General features: G+C 44.4%; 1 pseudogene; it reads left to right on the top strand.

Moving 5' to 3' along the window:
- Window positions 1–18,689, top strand: part of LOC123501393 — a 28,484-nt pseudogene extending 9,795 nt beyond the window's left edge.
- Window positions 18,690–20,217: the final 1,528 nt, after the last annotated feature.

Here is a 20,217-nt window from a genome sequence, read left to right as displayed (position 1 = left end):
CAAAAACACCTAAAAACACCCCAAAAACACCCCAAAACACCCTCTAAAACCGTAGCACCCCCCGTGACAGGATGATGGAGCTGGTGCGACGCGGAAACAGCCAATACCCTGGAGCGAAGTACATCGTGAGGGAGAACGGCGCGCGGGTTGACCTTCGCTACCACCCGAAGCCCTCTGACCTTCACCTTCAGTGCGGGTATAGGGTGGAAAGACACATAACGGACGGTGACCTTATCATCTTCAACAGGCAGCCTACACTTCACAAGATGTCTATGATGGGGCACAAGGTCAAGGTGGGTGTGTGGGTAGGGAAGGGGTGTGTGTGTGTGTGTGTGTGTGTGTGTGTGTGTGTGTGTGTGTGTTTAACGAGGCTAGCTGTCTAACGAGCTAAGTAGTGGTAGTGGTAGTAGTGGTGGTAGTGGTGGTAGTAGTGGTGGTGGTGGTGGTGGTGGTAATAGTAGTAGTAGCAGCAGTAGTAACAGTAACAGTAGTAGTAACAGTAGTAGTAGTAGTAACAGTAGTAGTAGTAGTAGTAGCAGTAGTAGTAGTAGTCTTAGCAGTAGCAGTAGTAGCAGTAGTAGTAGTAACTCGCACACACAAACACTAACACCACCACCACCACCAGCACTCACGTAACAAGCACAGGTCGATGTGGTGTCCAGGTGTAACAAGCAGGTAAGGTCGCTAATTGGAGTGCCTTCTTCACACCTGTAATTAACACAGACATAATAATAATAATAATAATAATAATATGTTTAGAGAGAGAGAGAGAGAGAGAGAGAGAGAGAGAGAGAGAGAGAGAGAGAGAGCGCTTACCTCCTTTCCTCGCGATGGCTTGCCGGCAACTAAGAGAGAGAGAGAGAGAGAGAGAGAGAGCCCGTGTGTGTGAGAGCGAATGAGTGAGTGAGTGAGACAGTGAGATAGTTAACTCTCTCTCTCTCTCTCTCTCTCTCTCTCTCTCTCTCTCTCTCATAATAAACAAAATTAGGCCTTTATTCCTTATCTCCCCTTAAATTACCCTTATCTCCCCTTAAATCCCCCTTATCTTCCCTTAATCCCCCTTATCTTCCCTTAATCCCCCTTATCTTCCCTTAATCCCCCTTATCTCCCCTTAAATCCCCCTTATCTTCCCTTAATTCACCCTTATTTTCCCTTAATTCCCCTTATCTTCCCTTAATCCCCCTTATCTTCCCTTAATCCCCCTTATCTTCCCTTAATCCCCCTTATCTCCCCTTAAATCCCCCTTATCTTCCCTTAATTCACCCTTATTTTCCTTAATTCTTATCTTCCTTAATCCCCTTATCTTCCTTAATCCCCTTATCTTCCCTTAATCCCCCTTATCTCCCCTTAAATCCCCCTTATCTTCCCTTATTCACCCTTATTTTCCCTTAAATCCCCCTTATCTTCCCTTAATCCCCCTTATCTCCCCTTAATCACCCTTATCTTCCCTTAAATCCCCTTATCTTCCCTTAATCCCCCTTATTTTCCTTAATCCCCTTATCTTCCCTTAATTCCTTATCTTCCTTAATCCCCTTATCTTCCCTTAATCCCCTTATCTCCGCTTAAATCCCTTATCTTCCTTAATCCCCTTATCTCCCTTAAATCCCCTTATCTTCCCTTAATTCCCCTTATCTTCCCTTAATTCCCCTTATCTTCCCTTAATCCCCCTTATCTTCCCTTAATCCCCCTTATCTCCCCTTAATCCCCCTTATCTTACTCGTTTTACCCTATTTTGCCATATTTTCATTTAACAAACCCTTACCGTACCTTATCTCCAGCTCAACCTCCATTGAACCACATTTTCCCCATTAAATTCACCTTTTTTTTTTATTTTACCATTATCTTATTTCAAATACCCTTATCTTACTTATATTAACCCCTTCAGTACTGGGACACATTTTTACCTTGAGTTTTGCGCACCATTAGACCATTTTATTGACATTAGCAAGGGTGTATGGAGGGCAGAAGATTAATGGCCACAGTCTTCACTATTTTAATTGAGTTTTGTGCACCATTAGACCATTTTATTGACATTAGCAAGGGTGTATGGAGGGCAGAAGATTAATGGCCACAGTCTTCACCATTTTAATCCCCCACATGAGTTTGTGAAGCTGTGGAAAGTCACCAAATAGTCACCACAAGGAATAGGGAAACACGTCACACTACTGAAGGGGTTAATCTCAAATAAATCTCATCTTCCCAACCCTTTGCAGGTCCTCCCGTGGTCCACCTTCCGAATGAACCTGTCCGTCACTTCGCCCTACAACGCAGACTTCGACGGGGATGAGATGAACCTACACGTCCCTCAGAGCATGGAAACACGGGCGGAGATTGAGAACCTTCACCTGACGCCTCGTATGGTCGTCACGCCGCAGAGTAACCGACCTGTCATGGGCATTGTACAGGACACACTGACGGCTGTTCGAAAAATGACTAAAAGAGATGCGTTTTTGGATAAGGTGAGGGTGTGTAGGGGTGTATGGGGTGTGGAGGTGTAGAGGGGTGTTTTAGGTGTGTTTTGGTGTGTTTTGGGTGTGTTTTTAAGGGTTTTTTATGTTTTTTTTGTGGGTTTGATTGGGTTGACACGTTGACCGCTCTTCGAAAAATTACCAAAAGAGATGCGTTTTTGGATAAGGTGAGGGTGTGTAGGGGTGTATGGGGGGTGGAGGTGTAGAGGGGTGTTTCGGGGTGTGTTTAGGTGTGTTTTAGGTGTGTTTTGGGTGTGTTTTTAAGGGTTTTTTATGGTTTTTTTGTGGGTTTGGTTGGGTTGACACGTTGACCGCTCTTCGAAAAATTACCAAAAGAGATGCGTTTTTGGATAAGGTGAGGTGTGTATGTGTTTTGGGTGTGTTTTGTACGTTTTCTGGGGGTGTTAAGGTGAGGGTGTGTAGGGCTGTATGGGGGGTGTAGGTGTAGACGGCTATTTTGGGGTGTTTTTTGGTGTGTTTGGGTGTGTTTTGGGTGTTTTTTTTAAGGATTTTTAGTAGGTATAGGATTGGAGTGTTTGCAAGTTTATCTTTAAATGATTTGGGTATGTTTGAGCAGGGTTAAGTAGTAGTAGTAGTAGTAGTAGTAGTAGTAGTAGTAGTAGTAGTAGTAGTAACAACACAAGACAACACTCCAAAACACCCCATAAACATTTAAACACACCACAAAATACCCCAAAAACACCACAAAACACCCAAAAACACTCAAACACCCCAAAAAACACCGCAAAACACACCCCAACACCACAAAGCACCACAAAACATCCAAAAACACCCAAAAACACACACTAACACATCTAAAACACCCCAAAACACCCAAAACTCAAAACACCCAAAACACCAAACACACCAAAACACACCCAAAACACCCCAAACACACTAAAACACACCAAAAACCCCCAAAACACACCAAAACCCCCAAAACACACCAAAACACTGAAAACCCTCCAAACACACCCAGACACCCTCAAAAACAGGCTCTACAATCCCGCAGGGTGAAATGATGAACCTTCTGATGTTCCTGCCAACTTGGGACGGTCGAATGCCACAACCAAAACACACCAAAAACACCCCAAAACACTCAAAACACACCAAAACACTCAAAAACACACCAAAACACTCAAAACACTCAAACACACCAAAACACTCCAAAAACACACCAAAACACTCAAAACACTCAAAACACACCAAACACACCAAAACACCCCAAAACACACCAAAACCCCCAAAACACACCAAAAACCCCAAAACACACCAAAACACTCGAAAACCCTCCAAACACACCCAGACACCCTCAAAACAGCCTCTACAATCCTGCAGGGTGAAATGATGAACCTTCTGATGTTCCTGCCAACTTGGGACGGTCGAATGCCACAACCAAAACACACCAAAACACCCCAAAACACTCAAACACACCAAAACACTCAAAAACACACCAAAACACTCAAAAACACTCAAAACACACCAAAACACTCAAAAACACACCAAAAACACTCAAAACACCCAAAACACACCAAAACACACCAAAAACACCCCAAAACACTCAAAACCGCCCAAAACACACCAAAAACCCCCAAAACACACCAAAAACACTCGAAAACCCCTCCAAACACACCCAGACACCCTCAAAAACAGCCTCTACAATCCCGCAGGGTGAAATGATGAACCTTCTGATGTTCCTGCCAACTTGGGACGGTCGAATGCCACAACCAAAACACACCAAAAACACCCCAAAACACTCAAAACACACCAAAACACTCAAAAACACACCAAAACACTCAAAAACACTCAAAACACACCAAAACACTCAAAAACACACCAAAACACTCAAAACACTCAAAAACACACCAAAACACACCAAAACACCCCAAAACACACCAAAACCCCCAAACACACCAAAAAACCCCCAAAACACACCAAAAACACTCGAAAACCCCTCCAAACACACCCAGACACCCTCAAAAACAGCCTCTACAATCCCGCAGGGTGAAATGATGAACCTTCTGATGTTCCTGCCAACTTGGGACGGTCGAATGCCACAACCAGCGATCTTGAAGCCTCGGCCGTTGTGGACTGGCAAACAGCTCTTCTCTCTCATCATTCCTGGGAACATCAACCTTGTCAAGACACACGCGGCGCACCCAGATGACGAGGATGATGGACCTTATAAGTGGATTTCCCCGGGAGATACCAAGGTGTGTGTGTGAGAGAGAGAGAGAGATAAGGAGGAGGAGGAGGAGGATGTGGTGTTTGGGTGTGTTTTTAGAGAGAAGGAAAGAGAGAGATGATGAGGAGGAGGAGGAGATACAGAAACAGATGCCATGGTGGGTGTTTTTGGGGTGCTGTGGGGTGTGTTTGGGTGTGTTTTTGGGGTGTTTGGGTGTGTTTTTAGAGAGAGAGAGAGAGAGTGAGTGTGTGTGTGTGTGTGTGTGTGTGTATGTGTATATGTGTATATGTGTGTGTGTTCTTAATTTTCCCAATCTCAACTTTAAAACACACTTAAAAAAAACCTTCCAAACACCCCAAAACTACATGCTAACACCACCAAACACACACCAAAAAACACTTAATTAAAACACACCCAAACATCCTTACGCAGGTACTGGTGGAACACGGAGAGCTGGTGATGGGTATACTGTGTAAGAAGACCCTCGGAGCTTCGTCGGGGTCCATGATGCACTTAGCGTGGATGGAACTAGGTCACGAGATCGCTGGTAGATTTTACGGCAACATTCAGACAGTGGTGAACAATTGGCTGCTGCTAGAAGGTCACAGTATTGGCATTGGTGACACTATTTCTGATCCTAATACCTACAGAGTTATCCAGGTATGGGGCGTGTTTGTTGTTTGTGTGGGGGTTTTGTGGGGGTTTGGGGTGTTTTGGTGTGTTTTTAGTGGTATTGTGTTTTGAGGGGTGTTTGTGGTGTGTTTTGGGGTGTTTTTTTTAAGGTTACTGTGTGTGTTTTTTGGGGGGTACTTTGTGTTTTTTTGTGGTGTTTTTGTGGGTATTGTGTGTTTTTGTGGTGTGTGTGTGTGTGTGTGTGTGTGTGTGTGTGTGTGTGTGTGTGTGTGTGTGTGTGTGTGTGTGTGTGTGTGTGTGTGTGTAGTATCCCCTCACTCCTAAAACATTCTTAAAACCCTAAAATATCTCAGTACACCCTTAAAACACCAAAAAATAACATAAAAACCTTAAAACACCACAAAACACCACAAAAACATCCCAAAACACTAAAAAAAAAACCCCACCCCAAAACACCCAAAAACACAAAAAACACCTAAAAACACCCAAAAACACAAAAAACACCCCTAAACACCCAAAAACACAAAAACACCCAAAACACAAAAAACACCCATAAACACCCCAAAACACCCATAAACACCCTAAAGCACCCCAAATAACACCAAACACCCATAAACACCCCATAAACACCCTTTAAAACACCCTAACACCCTTTGAACACCCCAAACACCCTTTCAACACCCTTTCTCACCACAGGATACCATTCGGAAGGCCAAAGAGGACGTGATAGACGTGATCCACAAGGCCCACAATGATGAGCTGGAGCCGACACCGGGAAATACACTGAGACAGACCTTTGAAAACCAAGTCAACAGGATTCTGAACGATGCGAGGGACAAGACAGGAGGATCGGCCAAGAAGTCACTAACGGAGTATAATAATTTAAAGGCAATGGTCGTGGCGGGGTCAAAGGATCCAATATCAATATATCCCAGGTTGGTGTGTGTTTTGGGGTGTTTTGGGTGTTTTGTTGGGTGTTTTTGGGTGTTTTTGTGGTGTTTAGGGGTGTTTTGGGGTGTTTTTGATGGTTTTGAGGTGTTTGGGGATTTTGTGGTGTTTTGTGGTGTTTTGGGTGTTTGTGGTGTGTTTTGTGGTGTTTGGTGGGTTTGGGTGTTTTGTGGTGTTTTGTGGTGTTTTGGGGTGATTTTGGGGTGTTCAGTGTGGTTTTACGATGTTTTTAGGTAGTTTTGGGGTGTTTTGTGGTGGTTTTAGGGTGTTTTTGATAGTTTCGGGGTGTTTTGTGGTGTTTTGGTGTGTTTTGGTGTGTTTTGTGGTGTTTGGTGGTTTTGTGTGTTTTGTGGTGTTTTGGGGTGGTTTTACGGTGTTCAGGGTGGTATTACGATGTTTTTTGGTAGTTTTGGGGTGTTTAAGAATGATCTGGTCTGTTTTAAGGATATTTTAAGCATTGAGTGTGTTGTGAATGGGTGTTATGGGTGTTTAAGTAGATTTCTTTAATGCCCTCCTTCACCACATCTCTCTCCCTCTCTCTCTCTCTCTCTCTCTCTCCAGGTGATAGCATGCGTGGGACAACAGAACGTGGAAGGGAAACGCATCCCCTTTGGCTTCCGAAACGCACACTACCCCACTTTATAAAGGACGACTATGGGCCAGAATCGCGTGGCTTCGTTGAGAACTCCTACCTCGCTGGCTTGACCCCTTCCGAGTTCTATTTTCACGCTATGGGAGGGCGCGAGGGGCTCATAGACACGGCTGTAAAGACTGCTGAGACCGGGTACATCCAGAGACGCCTCATTAAAGCCATGGAGAGCGTCATGGTGAACTATGATGGAACTGTTCGGAATAGCGTAAGTCAGGTGATCCAGTTGCGCTACGGAGAGGACGGTTTGGCGGGAGAGTTCGTCGAGTTTCAATCCCTCCCGGTTATCAAGCTCTCTAATAAGCGCTTCGAGGAGAATTATAAGTTTGATTTGAGTAATGAGAGGTATTTAAGGAGGCTGTACACTGAGGCGGTGGTCCGGGAGGTCTTGGGGTCCCCGACAGCTATTGCGACGCTTGAAGAGGAGTGGAAACGCCTACAAGAGGATCGAAAGGCACTCAGAGATATCTTTCCAAAGGGTGATACTAAGGTTGGTGTCTTGTGTTGTGTGTGTGTGTGTGAGTGAGAGAGTGAATTATAGCCCTTATACACACTCAAGTTCTCTCTCTCTCTCTCTCTCTCTCTCTCTCTCTCTCTCTCTCTCTCTCTCTCTCTCTCTCTCTCTCTCTCTCTCTCTCTCTCTCTCTCTCTCTCTCATATATTCCTTCCTTCCTTCCTTCCTTCCTCCCTCCCTCCCTCACACACACACAACTCTCTCCCTTTCCCTCCCTCTCTCCCCCACACACAAACACACACACACACACACACACCCTCCCAACCCTCACCCTTCCTCTCTCCCCTCCCAACAGGTCGTCCTACCCTGCAACTTGGAAAGAATGATATGGAATGTTCAAAAAATCTTCCACATCAATACGCGGACGCCCTCAGACCTCTCGCCAATCAAGGTGGTGGACAGCGTGAAGGAGATGCTGTCCCGCTGCATTGTGGTCTCCGGCAGCGATCCAATCAGCAAGCAGGCCAACGCAAACGCCACCTCCTCTTCCAGTGCCTCGTTCGGGCCACTCTATGCACCAAGAAAGTCGCGGAGGAGCACAGACTGTCCCTCGAGGCGTTCAACTGGCTTATCGGGGAAATTGAGACAAGGTTTTCGCATGCTATTGTAAGTTTTAGGTGTGTTTTGGGGGTTTGGGGTTTGGGGTGTTTTGGGTGTTTTGAGGTGTTTTTGGGTGTTTTTGGGTGGTTTTGGGTGTTTTGGTGTGTTTTGAGGTGTTTTGGGTGTTTTGGGTGTTTTGAGGTGGTATTGGGTGTTTTGAGGTGGTTTTGGGTGTTTTGGTGTGTTTTGGGTGTTTTGGTGTGTTTTGGGGTGTTTTGAGTGTTTTAGTGTGTTTTACATTGTTTTGAGTGTTTTTGGTGTGTTTTGGAGGGTTTTTGGTGTGTTTGTGTGTGTTTTTGGGGATTATTGGTGTTTTGGATGTTTTGAGGTGATTTTAATGGTGATTTGGTGTGTTTTGGACGTGTTTTGGGTGTGTTTGGGTGGTGTGTGTGGTTGTTGGCTGTGTTTTTAAAAGGCTGTTGTATCTCCTCTCCCTCTCTCTCTCTCTCTCTCTCCACCCTATCCCACCCCACCCCAACCCCACCCAACCCTACCCAACCTACCTTTCTCCTTCCCCACCACCCGTCTCCTTACCCACCAACAGGCCAGCCCCGGGGAGATGGTAGGCGCCCTGGCAGCACAGAGTCTCGGGGAGCCAGCCACACAAATGACCCTGAACACCTTTCACTTCGCGGGTGTCTCCTCGAAGAACGTGACTCTGGGTGTGCCGAGACTCAAAGAGATTATCAACATATCGAAGCGTCCCAAAGCTCCCTCGCTGACCGTGTTCCTGGTGGGCGCAGCGGCCAGGGATGCGGAGAAGGCCAAGAATGTGCTGTGTAGATTGGAGCATACCACTTTGAGGAAGGTAAATAGAGAGAGGGGGAGGGAGTGAGAGAGGATGTGTGTGTGTGTGTGTGTCTGTGTGTGTGTTCTACCTCCCACACTCTCCTACAGTTACTCCCATCCTCTCCCAGTACCTCCCAGCCCCTCCCAGTACATCCCAGCCTCTTCCAGTACATCCCAGCCTCTCTCAGGACACCCCAGCCTCTCCCAATCCCTTCCAGACGCTCCCAGCCTCTCCCAGACACTCCCAGACGCTCCCAGCCTCTCCCAGCCTCTCCCAGACACTCCCAGCCTCTTCCAGTACCTCCCAGCCTCTCCAAGACCTTCCCAGCCTCTCCAAGACCTTCCCAGCCTCTCCCAAGACACCCCAGCCTCTCCCAGTACTTCCCAGCCTCTCCCAGCCCCTCCCAGACGCTCCTAACTCCTCCCAGACACTCCCAGCCTCTCCCAACCCCTCCCAGACGCTCCTAACTCCTCCCAGACACTCCCAGCCTCTCCCAACCCCTCCCAGCCTCTCCTAACCCCTCCCAGACACTCCCAGCCTCTCCCAGACACTCCCAGACACTCCCAGCCTCTCCCAGACCCTCCCAGCCTCTCCAAGACACCCCAGCCTCTCCCAGACCCTCCCAGCCTCTCCCAAAACACCCCAGCCTCTCCCAGTACTTCCCAGACCCTCCCAGCCTCTTCAAGACCCTCCCAGCCTCTCCAAGACCCTCCCAACCACTCCCAGCTCCTCCCAGCACCTCCCAGCCTCTCCCAGACCCTCCCAACCACTCCCAGCCTCTCCAAGACCTTCCCAGTCTCTCCCAGACCCTCCCAGCCTCTCCCAAGACACCCCAGCCTCTCCTAGACCCTCTCAGCCACTCCCAGCACCTCCTAACCACTCCCAGCACCTCCCAGCCTCTCCTAGCCCCTCTCAGCCTCTCCAAAACCCTCCCAGCCTCTCCTAGACCCTCCCAACCACTCCCAGCTCCTCCCAGCCTCTCCTAGCCCCTCTCAGCCTCTCCCAGACACTCCCAGCCTCTCCAAAACCTTCCCAGCCTCTCCCTAGACACCCCAGCCTCTCCAAGACCCTCCCAACCACTCCCAGCACCTCCCAGCCTCTCCTAGCCCCTCTCAGCCTCTCCTAGCACCTCCCAGCCTCTCCAAGACCCTCCCAGCCTCTCCCAAGACACCCCAGCCTCTCCAAAACCCTCCCAGCCTCTCCTAGACCCTCCCAACCACTCCCAGCTCCTCCCAGCCTCTCCCAGACCCTCCCAGCCTCTCCTAGCACCTTCCAGCCCCTCCCAGCCTCTCTCAGCACCTGATACACACCCCCTCTGTCTGTCTGTCCCTCAGGTAACCTCCAACACAGCGATCTACTATGACCCGGAGCCTCAGAACACGGTGGTGGCAGAGGATCAGGAGTTTGTCAATGTGTACTACGAGATGCCAGATTTCGATGTGGCCAGAATCTCCCCCTGGCTACTGAGAATCGAGCTGGACAGGAAGAAGATGACTGGTGGGTGTTTTTGGGTGTTTTGGGGTGTTTTTAAGGGTGTTTTAAGGGTGTTTTTAAGGGTTTTTAGGGTGTTTTGAAGTGTTTTAAGTTTTGATTAGGTGTTTTAGGGTGTTTTAAGGTTTTTTTAGGGTGTTTTGAAGTGTTTTAAGTTTTTATTAGGTGTTTTTAGGTGTTTTAGGGTGTTTTTAAGGGTTTTTAGGGTGTTTTGAAGTGTTTTAAGTTTTTAGTAGGTGTTTTAGGGTGTTTTTAAGGGTTTTAGGGTTTTTAGGGTGTTTTGAAGTGTTTAAGTTTTATTAGGTGTTTTAGGGTGTTTTAAGTTTTAGGGTGTTTTAAGGGTTTTAGGGTTTTTAGGGTGTTTTAATATGTTTTAAGTTTTTAGTAGGTGTTTTAGGGTGTTTTTAAGTTTTTTTTAGGGTGTTTTTAAGGGTTTGTAGGGTTTTTAGGGTGTTTTGAAGTGTTTTAAGTTTTTAGTAGGTGTTTTAGGGTGTTTTAAAGGAGTTTTAGGGTTTTTAGGGTGTTTTGAAGTGTTTTAAGTTTTTAGTAGGTGTTTTAGGGTGTTTTTAAGGTTTTTTAGGGTGTTTTTAAGGGTTTTTAGGGTGTTTTGAAGTGTTTTAAGTTTTTATTAGGTGTTTTAGGGTGTTTTTAAGTTTTTTTTAGGGTTTTTAGGGTGGTTTGAAGTGTTTAAGTTTTATTAGGTGTTTTAGGGTGTTTTTAAGGTTTTTTAGGTTTTTTTTAGGGTGTTTTTAAGGGTTTTTAGGGTGTTTTGAAGTGTTAAGTTTTTATTAGGTGTTTTAGGGTGTTTTTAAGTTTTTTTTAGGGTTTTTAGGGTGTTTTGAAGTGTTTTAAGTTTTTATTAAGTGTTTTAGGGTGTTTTTAAGGGTTTAAAGGGTGTTTTTAGGTGTTTTTAAGGGTTTTTAGGGTGTTTTGAAGTGTTAAGTTTTTATTAGGTGTTTTAGGGTGTTTTTAAGTTTTTTTAGGGTGTTTTTAAGGGTTTTTAGGGTGTTTTGAAGTGTTTTAAGTTTTATTAGGTGTTTTGAGGTGTTTTTAAGGATGTTTTAGGTGTTTTAGGGTGTTTTAGGGTGTTTTGAAGTGTTTAAGTTTTATCAAGTGTTTAGGGTGTTTTAAGGGTTTTAGGGTGCTTTTAAAGTTTTTTAGGGTTTTTAGGGTATTTTGAAGTGTTTTAAGTTTTTATCAGGTGTTTTAGGGTGTTTTTAAGGGTTTTTATGGTGTTTTTAAGGGTTTTTTGAAGTGTTTTAAGTTTTATTAGGTGTTTTAGGGTGTTTTTAGGGAGTTTTTAAGGGTTTTTAAGGTGTTGTTAGAGTTAGGTGTTTTCAAGTGTTTTAAGGATGATTTATGTGTTTTTAAGGATGATTTAGGTGTTTTGAAGGGTTTTTAGGGTGTTTTTAAAGGTTTTAGGTGTTTTTAAGGTGTTTTTAAGGGTATTTCTAAGTTGAGAGTTTTAAGGGCCTGTTTTAAGCTGGACAGGAAGATGATTGGTGGGTGTCTTTAGGTGTTTTTAGGGTGTTTTAAGAGTGTTTTTTTAGGATGTGTGTGTGTGTGTGTGTGTGTGTGTGTGTGTGTGTGTGTGTGTGTGTGTGTGTGTGTGTGTGTGTGTGTGTGTGTGTGTGTGTGTGTGTGTGTGTGTGAGGAGTGTTTCTGTAAGGTTTATCGGTGTTTTTATAGGATTGAGGGTGTTTTTAAGGGTGTTTTTAAAGTTTGAGGTGTTTTTAAGGGTGTTTTTAAAGGTTGAGTGTTTTAAAGGGTGTTTTTTTTAAGATGTGTGTGTGTGGAGTGTTTTTCTAAGGTTTCTAAGTGTTTTTTTGGGGGTTTAGGTGTTTTTAAAGGGTTAAGGGTGTTTTTAAAAGGTTCAGTGTGTTTTAAAGGGTTAAGGGTGTTTTTAAAGGGTTCAGGATATTTTGAGGTGTTTTAAAGGGTTCACGGTGTTTTGAAGGGTGGTTTTAAGATGTGTGTGTGTGTGTGTGTGTGTGTGTGTGTGTGTTTGGAGTTTTTATAAGGTTTAAGGATGTTTTTTTAGGGTTCATGGTGTTTTTAAGGGTGTTTTTAAAGGTTGGGGTGTTTTAAGGGTGTTTTTTTGAAAGAGTAAGGGTGTTTTTAAAGGTTGGGGTGTTTTAGGGTGTTTTTTTTAAAGAGTAAGGGTGTTTTTAAAGGTTGGGGTGTTTTAGGGTGTTTTAAAAGTAAGGGTGTTTTAAAGGTTGGGGTGTTTTAAGGGTGTTTTGAAAAGTAAGGTGTTTTAAAGGTTGGGGTGTTTTAGGGTGTTTTTTTTTAAAGAGTAAGGGTGTTTTTAAAGGTTGGGGTGTTTTAAGGGTTGAAGGCTCCTTTTTGGGGCCTAAGGGAACATTGAGCTGGATAGAAAGATAACTGATGAGTGTGTAGGGTGTTTTTAGGGTGTTTTTAGGTTGTTTTTAAGGGTGTGGGGAGGGGGGGAAGGATCCTTTTCTAAGGTTTAAAGGTGTTTTTGGGGGTGTTTTAAGCCTGTTTTGAGCCGGACAGCAAGATGACTGGTTTGGGTGTTTTTAAGGTGTTTTTAAAAGGTTCAGGGTGTTTTTAAGGTGTTTTTAAAAGGTTCAGGGTGTTTTTAAGGTGTTTTTAAAAGGTTCAGGGTGTTTTTAAGGTGTTTTTAAAAGGTTCAGGGTGTTTTTAAGGTGTTTTTAAAAGGTTCAGGGTGTTTTTAAGGTGTTTTTAAAAGGTTCAGGGTGTTTTTAAGGTGTTTTTAAAAGGTTCAGGGTGTTTTTAAGGTGTTTTTAAAAGGTTCAGGGTGTTTTTAAGGTGTTTTTAAAAGGTTCAGGGTGTTTTTAAGGTGTTTTTAAAAGGTTCAGGGTGTTTTTAAGGTGTTTTTAAAAGGTTCAGGGTGTTTTTAAGGTGTTTTTAAAAGGTTCAGGGTGTTTTAAAGGTGTTTTTAAAGAGTGTGTGTGTGGGGGGTGTGGTACTTTTCTAAGGTTTAAGGGTGTGCTTTTAAGGTGTTTTAAGGGTGTTTTGAGGTAGATAAGATGACTGGTGAGTGTGTTTGGGTGTTTTTAGGGTGTTTTTAAGGGCGTTTTTTGTGTGTGTGTGTGTGTGTGTGTGTGTGTGTGTGTGTGTGTCGTACATTGCAGTCTTAGGCCTTATTCCCACATCCCATGATACAATTGAGTGTTTGTTCCTTCAATACATTCATTGCGAATGTTTCCACCATCATACAAATAAAAATACTGAAAAATACGAGCCGGCAGCGCTGAGTGAGGTCTCCCTGTCACCGCTGCTGTTGGTCTGCCAGAGAGCAGTGTAATATTAGCTATTGCTTCATTACTAATACTATCACAGAGGGATTTTCGATGTATTTCTTGCTAGAATTTAATGCCAAGAAGCATTGTAATACTGGAATCTTCTTTCATCGACAAAATTGATACAACGGATCCATAAGTTGTAACCTGCCATTGTGAACACAAGGCTTCCATAGCAGGGTTGCCAACTGTCAAGGTCCATTACCTGATTGCTTACAATGTGGTAATGGACAACCAGTTTGGTAATGAAGCGCTGTCATTTGTCAATGTGGTAATGGGGAGTCAAAATGAGCTAATAGTAGACCCGCCGGTGTGCCCGCCACACACTCACAGGCTGCCCGGTGTGCCCACCAATCAACACCCCGCACCTACGCAGTCACTGCGTATGCACGCAATTTACCTTAATTATCACATATATATATATATATATATATATATATATATATATATATATATATATATATATTTTTTTTTTTTTTTTTTTCCCCGGTAAGGCCTATAGCGCCTGTAGGCACACTTTGAAGAGTGTATGGGAAGCGCTGTTCAACTTCCGCCCATTAGTGGCGCAGGCAATTTTATTTATAGTGGTGGGCATATTAGGGCCCATATCACCGCCCAAGCTCATCTTGAGTGTAACCACCTACAACCTGGGTATCATGGTATATATATATATATATATATATATATATATATATATATATATATATATATATATATATATATATATAACATATAGTCCCTTTCGTAGTAGACGCGTCAAGTTTTGGTGGAGGGGTGAGGTGTGAGGGGTAAGGGGTGGGTGCAGACGTGAGCTGCAGACAGACACGTTCAGTCCCAGTACGGGATCGGGGTCGCACATGGTGAGCGCGTGACAGACTGACAGTTCATGGAGCAGCACTGGTGATGGTGTGTGTGGCGCCTGTGTGTGCTGCAGCAGGTGAAGGATGGCGTCACGCAGCAGTGAAGTGTGGAAATATTTCATGAGTAAGTCACGTGACCTGGCACAGTGTGTGTTGTGCAACAAACATTGTTCACGAGAGGGACGTGGAACTACACCTTTGAAAAACCACTTGAAATCAGCGCACAGAGAACAGTTTGAAGAGTTCATGGCTAAAGAGACAAACAAGATAGAAGAAAAAATGAATAGAGAGAAAACATTGCAAAAATCAAAGACAGATGCCACACACACGAATGTTGGTGAGTATTGTCCGAGTGAAACATTCCTGTGTGGGAAACAAACTGGATACATGCACACCACAAATGTCACTCACGGATGCATTAAATAGTGTCAAAGAGTGAAGGATCAACTGTTAAGACACCATTGGAACTCAGGAGGCAGTATTTGGCTTCTCTAACCTTGTCACCTTGTGTGTGTTGGTTACTTCCCCTGGTGTCTGCACGGCCCCACACTGAAGCACACTAGTTTTGTTGTCCTCTTGGTCAGAGCGTTTGACGTAAAAACATCCGCATCCGCATTATAGCAGAGACTGATATCCGCATCCATATTAATTTTACACCCGCGAAATGACATCCGCATATACATCCGCATCCGAGGACGTCTGAAATTCGATATCCAATACTTGCCTAACCTAACCTGACCTAACCTAACCTAACCTAACCCAACCCAACCCAACCTAACCTAACCTAACCTAACCTAACCTAACCCAACCCAACCTAACCTAACCTAACTTGACCTAACCTAACCTAACTTAACCTAACCTGACCTAACCTAACATAACCTAACCTAACTTGACCTAACCTAACTTAACCTAACCTGACCTAACCTAACCTAACTCCAACCTAACCTAACCCAACCCAACCCAACCCAACCTAACCTAACCTAACCTAACCTAACCTAACCTGACCTGACCTGACCTGACCTGACCTGACCTGACCTGACCTGACCTGCCTTCCTTTGCCCACCAGACCGGAAGTTGACGATGGAGCAAATATCACAGAAGATCAACTCTGGGTTTGGTGATGACTTGAACTGCATCTACAACGACGACAACGCGGAGAAATTGGTGTTGCGGATCAGAATCATAGTTGGTGATGACAAACTGGGTGGAGATGATACAGAAGAGCAGGTTTGTGGTGTTTATGGGTGTTTTTGGGGTGTTTTGGGTGTGTGAGTGTTTTTTGGGTGGTTTGGGGTGTGTTTTGGAGTGTTTTTTGATGGTCCTGTGGGTGTATTTGGGTGTTTTGGGTGTGTTTGAGTGTTTTGGGGTATTTTTGTGGTGTTTTGGAGATGTTTTGAGGTGTTTGGGTCCTTGGGGTGTGTTTTTGAGGTGTTTGGGTGTGTTTTTAGAGAGAGAGAGAGAGAGAAGCATAAGAATATAATGAAGATATAATAATAATAATAATGATTTTTCCTTTCTCTCCTTCCCACCACCACCACCACCACCACCACTACTACTACTACTACTACTACTACTACTACTACTACTACTACTACTACTACATTTCCTCTCTCTCCATCCTTCTCTTTCTCTCTCCCCTCGATCTCCCCCTCCTCCTCCTCCTATCATTTTCTCTTTCTTTCTCCTCCCCTCTCACCCTCTCCTCTCCCTCTCCCTCTCCCCCTCACCCTCACCCTCTCCCTCTCCCTCTCCCTCTCCCTCTCCCTCTCTCCCTCACCCTCACCACCACTACAAGGTTGACAAAATGGAGGACGACACATTCCTCCGCTGCATTGAGGCCAACATGCTAAACGACCTCACTCTGCAAGGTGTTGACACGATCTCAAAGGTGTACATGCACTTACCCCAGACTGACGAGAAGAAGAGGGTGTTAATTAACGAGTTTGGGGAGTTTAAGGCCGTGGCGGAGTGGCTGCTGGAGACTGACGGTACAGCTTTAATGACGGTCCTTAGTGAACGCCATGTGGACCCTATACGCACGACATCCAATGATATTTTAGAGGTTTTTAATGTCCTTGGTATCGAAGCGGTGCGGAAGAGCATTGAAAAGGAGATGAATGCTGTTCTGATGTTCTATGGCCTGTATGTGAACTATAGGCATTTAGCGCTTCTATGTGATGTGATGACGAGTAAGGGACATTTAATGGCTATCACCAGACATGGAATCAATAGACAAGACACCGGGGCGCTTATGAAATGTTCGTTTGAAGAGTCGGTAGATGTTCTGATGGAGGCGGCGGCGGCAGCGGAGGTGGACCCAGTTCGCGGTGTCTCTGAGGCTATAATGCTAGGCCAGCTCCCCAGGTTAGGAACGGGGGCATTCCACCTTCTACTTGATGATGAGAAGTGTAAGTTAGGAATGGAGGTTCCAATGCCTGGGGTGAATTTAATGCCTAATCTCCCCAGTGCCTCTCCTTCTCCTTCCTCCTCATCCTCCCCATCGCACACCCCCTGGACCGCCAACACCCCAGCTATGTCTCCTTACGGTGGGTGGACGCCTGGGGGAGCTCTGACCCCTAGTGGCCCTGTCTTCTCCCCAGCACCGACTATTGACACCCCAGGCTATTCCCCAGCGTGGTCTCCCCAGCCTGGCTCCCCTGGCTCACCTGTGGCTAGCCCGTACTACCCCTCCCCAGGCCTGTCCCCATCCTACTGTCCTTCCTCCCCTGCCTACCAGCCAGCCTCCCCATCCCTCACCCCAGCCAGCCCAGGTTACTCCCCAACTTCACCTACCTACTCCCCGACGTCACCCCAGTACTCCCCAACCTCGCCTTCCTACTCCCCTACCTCCCCCTCCTACTCCCCTACCTCCCTCTACTCCCCTACCTCCCTCTTACTCCCCTACCTCCCTCTTACTCCCCTACCTCCCTCCTACTCCCCTACCAGCCCTTCCTACTCCCTACCTCCCTCTTACTCCCCTACCAGCCCTTCCTACTCCCCTACCAGCCCTTCCTACTCCCCTACCAGCCCTTCCTACTCCCCTACCTCCCTCCTACTCCCTACCTCCCTCCTACTCCCCACCTCCCTCCTACTCCCTACCTCCCTCCTACTCCCTACCTCCCCTCCTACTCCCCTACCTCCCCAGCTATGTTCCAAATTACTCCCCTCCTCCCAGGCTACTCCCCACCTCCCTCCTACTCCCCACCAGCCCTTCCTACTCCCTCCTCCCCAGTACTCCCGCTTCCCCTACCTACTCCCCACCTCCCCAAGTACTCCCCACCTCCCCACCTACTCCCCGACCTCCTTCCTACTCCCCCACCTCCCCAAGTACTCCCCACCTCCCCAAGTACTCCCCAACCTCACCCACCTACTCCCCACCTCCCTCCTACTCCCCCACCTCCCCAGTTACTCCCCACCTCCCCCAGTTACTCCCCCTCCTCCCCCAAATATTCTCCCTCCTCCCCCTCCTACTCCCCCAGCACTCCCGGCTACTCCCCCTCCTCCCCCACCTACTCCCCAGGGCTCAAGGGGGAGGAGGAAGAGGAGGAGGAGGAGGAGGTGACGAAGAAGAAGAAGAGGAAGGTGAAGAAGTGAAGGCGAGGAGGAGGAGGAGGGTGGGGAGATAAAAAGGAGATAGGAGGAGGAGGAGGAGGAGGAGGAGGAGGAGGAGGAGGAAGATGAAGGAGAGGAGGAGGAGGAGGAGAAAGAGGAGAAAAAGAAAAGAGGAGGAGGAGGAGGAGGAGGAGAAGAGGAGGAGGAGGAGGAGGAGGAGGAGGAGGAGGAGGAGGAGAAGGAGAAGAAGAGAAGAGGAGGAGGAGGAGGAGAAGAAGAAGAAGAAGAGGAGGAGGAGGAGGAGGAGGAGGAGGAGGAGGAGGAGGAGGAGGAGGAGGAGGAGGAGGAGGAGGAGGAGGAGGAGGAGAAGAAGAAGAAGAAGAAGAAGAAGAAGAAGAAGAGGAGGAGGAGGAGGAGGAGATAATTTTAGAGCAGAGCAAATTATTATTATTATTATTATTATTCAATTTGAAAGGAGAAAATTACCCACACAAATGTAATCGATTATATATACTTACTGAAATGCTAATCTATTGCAATCCTATGTAATCGCACTGTAACAAAAATAACTTGAAATATGTAATCACTAGCCTCACCGGTGTAATCTGATTTGTACTACTAATATATGTAATTTGAGTGTAATCTGACTGGTATGTAATTGTACCATATATAATTCGTATTTGGAGTGTATATTAATAGGTCTGATATGTAATAGTAATAATCAAGTGTAATTAGTTAGTGTAATCTGGTTTTTGCATATAATTGTAATCTCAGTTGTAACAGTAATAATTTAAGATGTGTAATTCGCTTGGTGTAATCTTGTTTTGCATATAATTGTAATCTCAGTTGTAATAGTAATAATTTAAGATGTGTAATTCGCTTGGTGTAATCTGTTTTTTGCATATAACTGTAATCTCAGTTGTAACAGTAATAATTCAAGATGTGTAATTCGCTTGGTGTAATCTGTTTCTTGCATATAATTGTAATCTCAGTTGTAATAGTAATAATTTAAGATGTGTAATTCGCTTGGTGTAATCTTGTTTTGCATATAATTGTAATCTCAGTTGTAATAGTAATAATTTAAGATGTGTAATTAGTTTTGGTGTAATCTGGTTTTGCATGAGTTGTAACAATAATAATTACCTCTTATGTAATCGGCTTTTGCATATAATTGTAATCTAAGTTGTAATAATTCGATATGTAACTACAAAATGTAATCTGCTTTTTAGTGTAATCTGTCTTAATGTAATTCTGAGTTGTAATGAGTTAGTATATGTAATCCGCCTTTATGTAATTGTAATGCCAGTATATGTAATTGGCTCTTATGTAATCTCCCTTTATGTAATTGTAATGCCAGTATATGTAATTGGCTGCTATGTAATCTGCCTTTATATAATTGTAATCAGTTGTAATGTCAAAATATATAATTGGCTATATAATCTGCCTTTATGTAATTGTAATGAGTCAAGATATGTAATTGGTTCCTATGTAATCTGTTTGCATGTAATTGTAATAAGTTGTAATTTGAGATATGTAACTACTTCAAAATGTAATCTGGGTTGTAACAGTAATAACTATATATAATCGAGTTTGTGTAATCTCTAAATCATTCTCAGTTGTAACTAATAACTAGTAATCTGATCTATGTAATTGTTTCTGCAAGTAATTCTTAGTTGTAACAGTAATAACTATATATAATTAATTTTGTGTAATCCAGTTTTTGCAAGTAATTTTTTGAGTTGTAACAGTAATAACAACTATGTAATCCGGTATATGTAATCCAGTTTTTGCAAGTAATTCTTAGTTGTAACAGTAATAACTATATATAATTAATTTTGTGTAATCTAGTTTCTGCAAGTAATCTGGAGTTGTAACAGTAATAACAACTATGTAATCCGGTATATGTAATCCAGTTTCTGCAAGTAATTTTGAGTTGTAACAGTAATGACTATATATAATTAATTTTGTGTAATCTAGTTTCTGCAAGTAATCTGGAGTTGTAACAGTAATAACAACTATGTAATCCGGTATATGTAATTCAGTTTTTGCAAGTAATTCTTAGTTGTAACAGTAATAACTATATATAATTAATTTTGTGTAATCTAGTTTCTGCAAGTAATTTTTTGAGTTGTAACAGTAATAACAACTATGTAATCCGGTATATGTAATCCAGTTTTTGCAAGTAATTTTGAGTTGTAACAGTAATAACTATATATAATTAATTTTGTGTAATCTAGTTT

The sequence above is a fragment of the Portunus trituberculatus genome, chromosome 2 (assembly GCF_017591435.1).
Source record: "Portunus trituberculatus isolate SZX2019 chromosome 2, ASM1759143v1, whole genome shotgun sequence".
Classification (NCBI taxonomy): Eukaryota; Metazoa; Arthropoda; class Malacostraca; order Decapoda; family Portunidae; genus Portunus; species Portunus trituberculatus.
The sequence above is the reverse complement of the archived record's forward strand: the minus strand, read 5'-3'. Positions and strand labels throughout refer to the sequence as shown.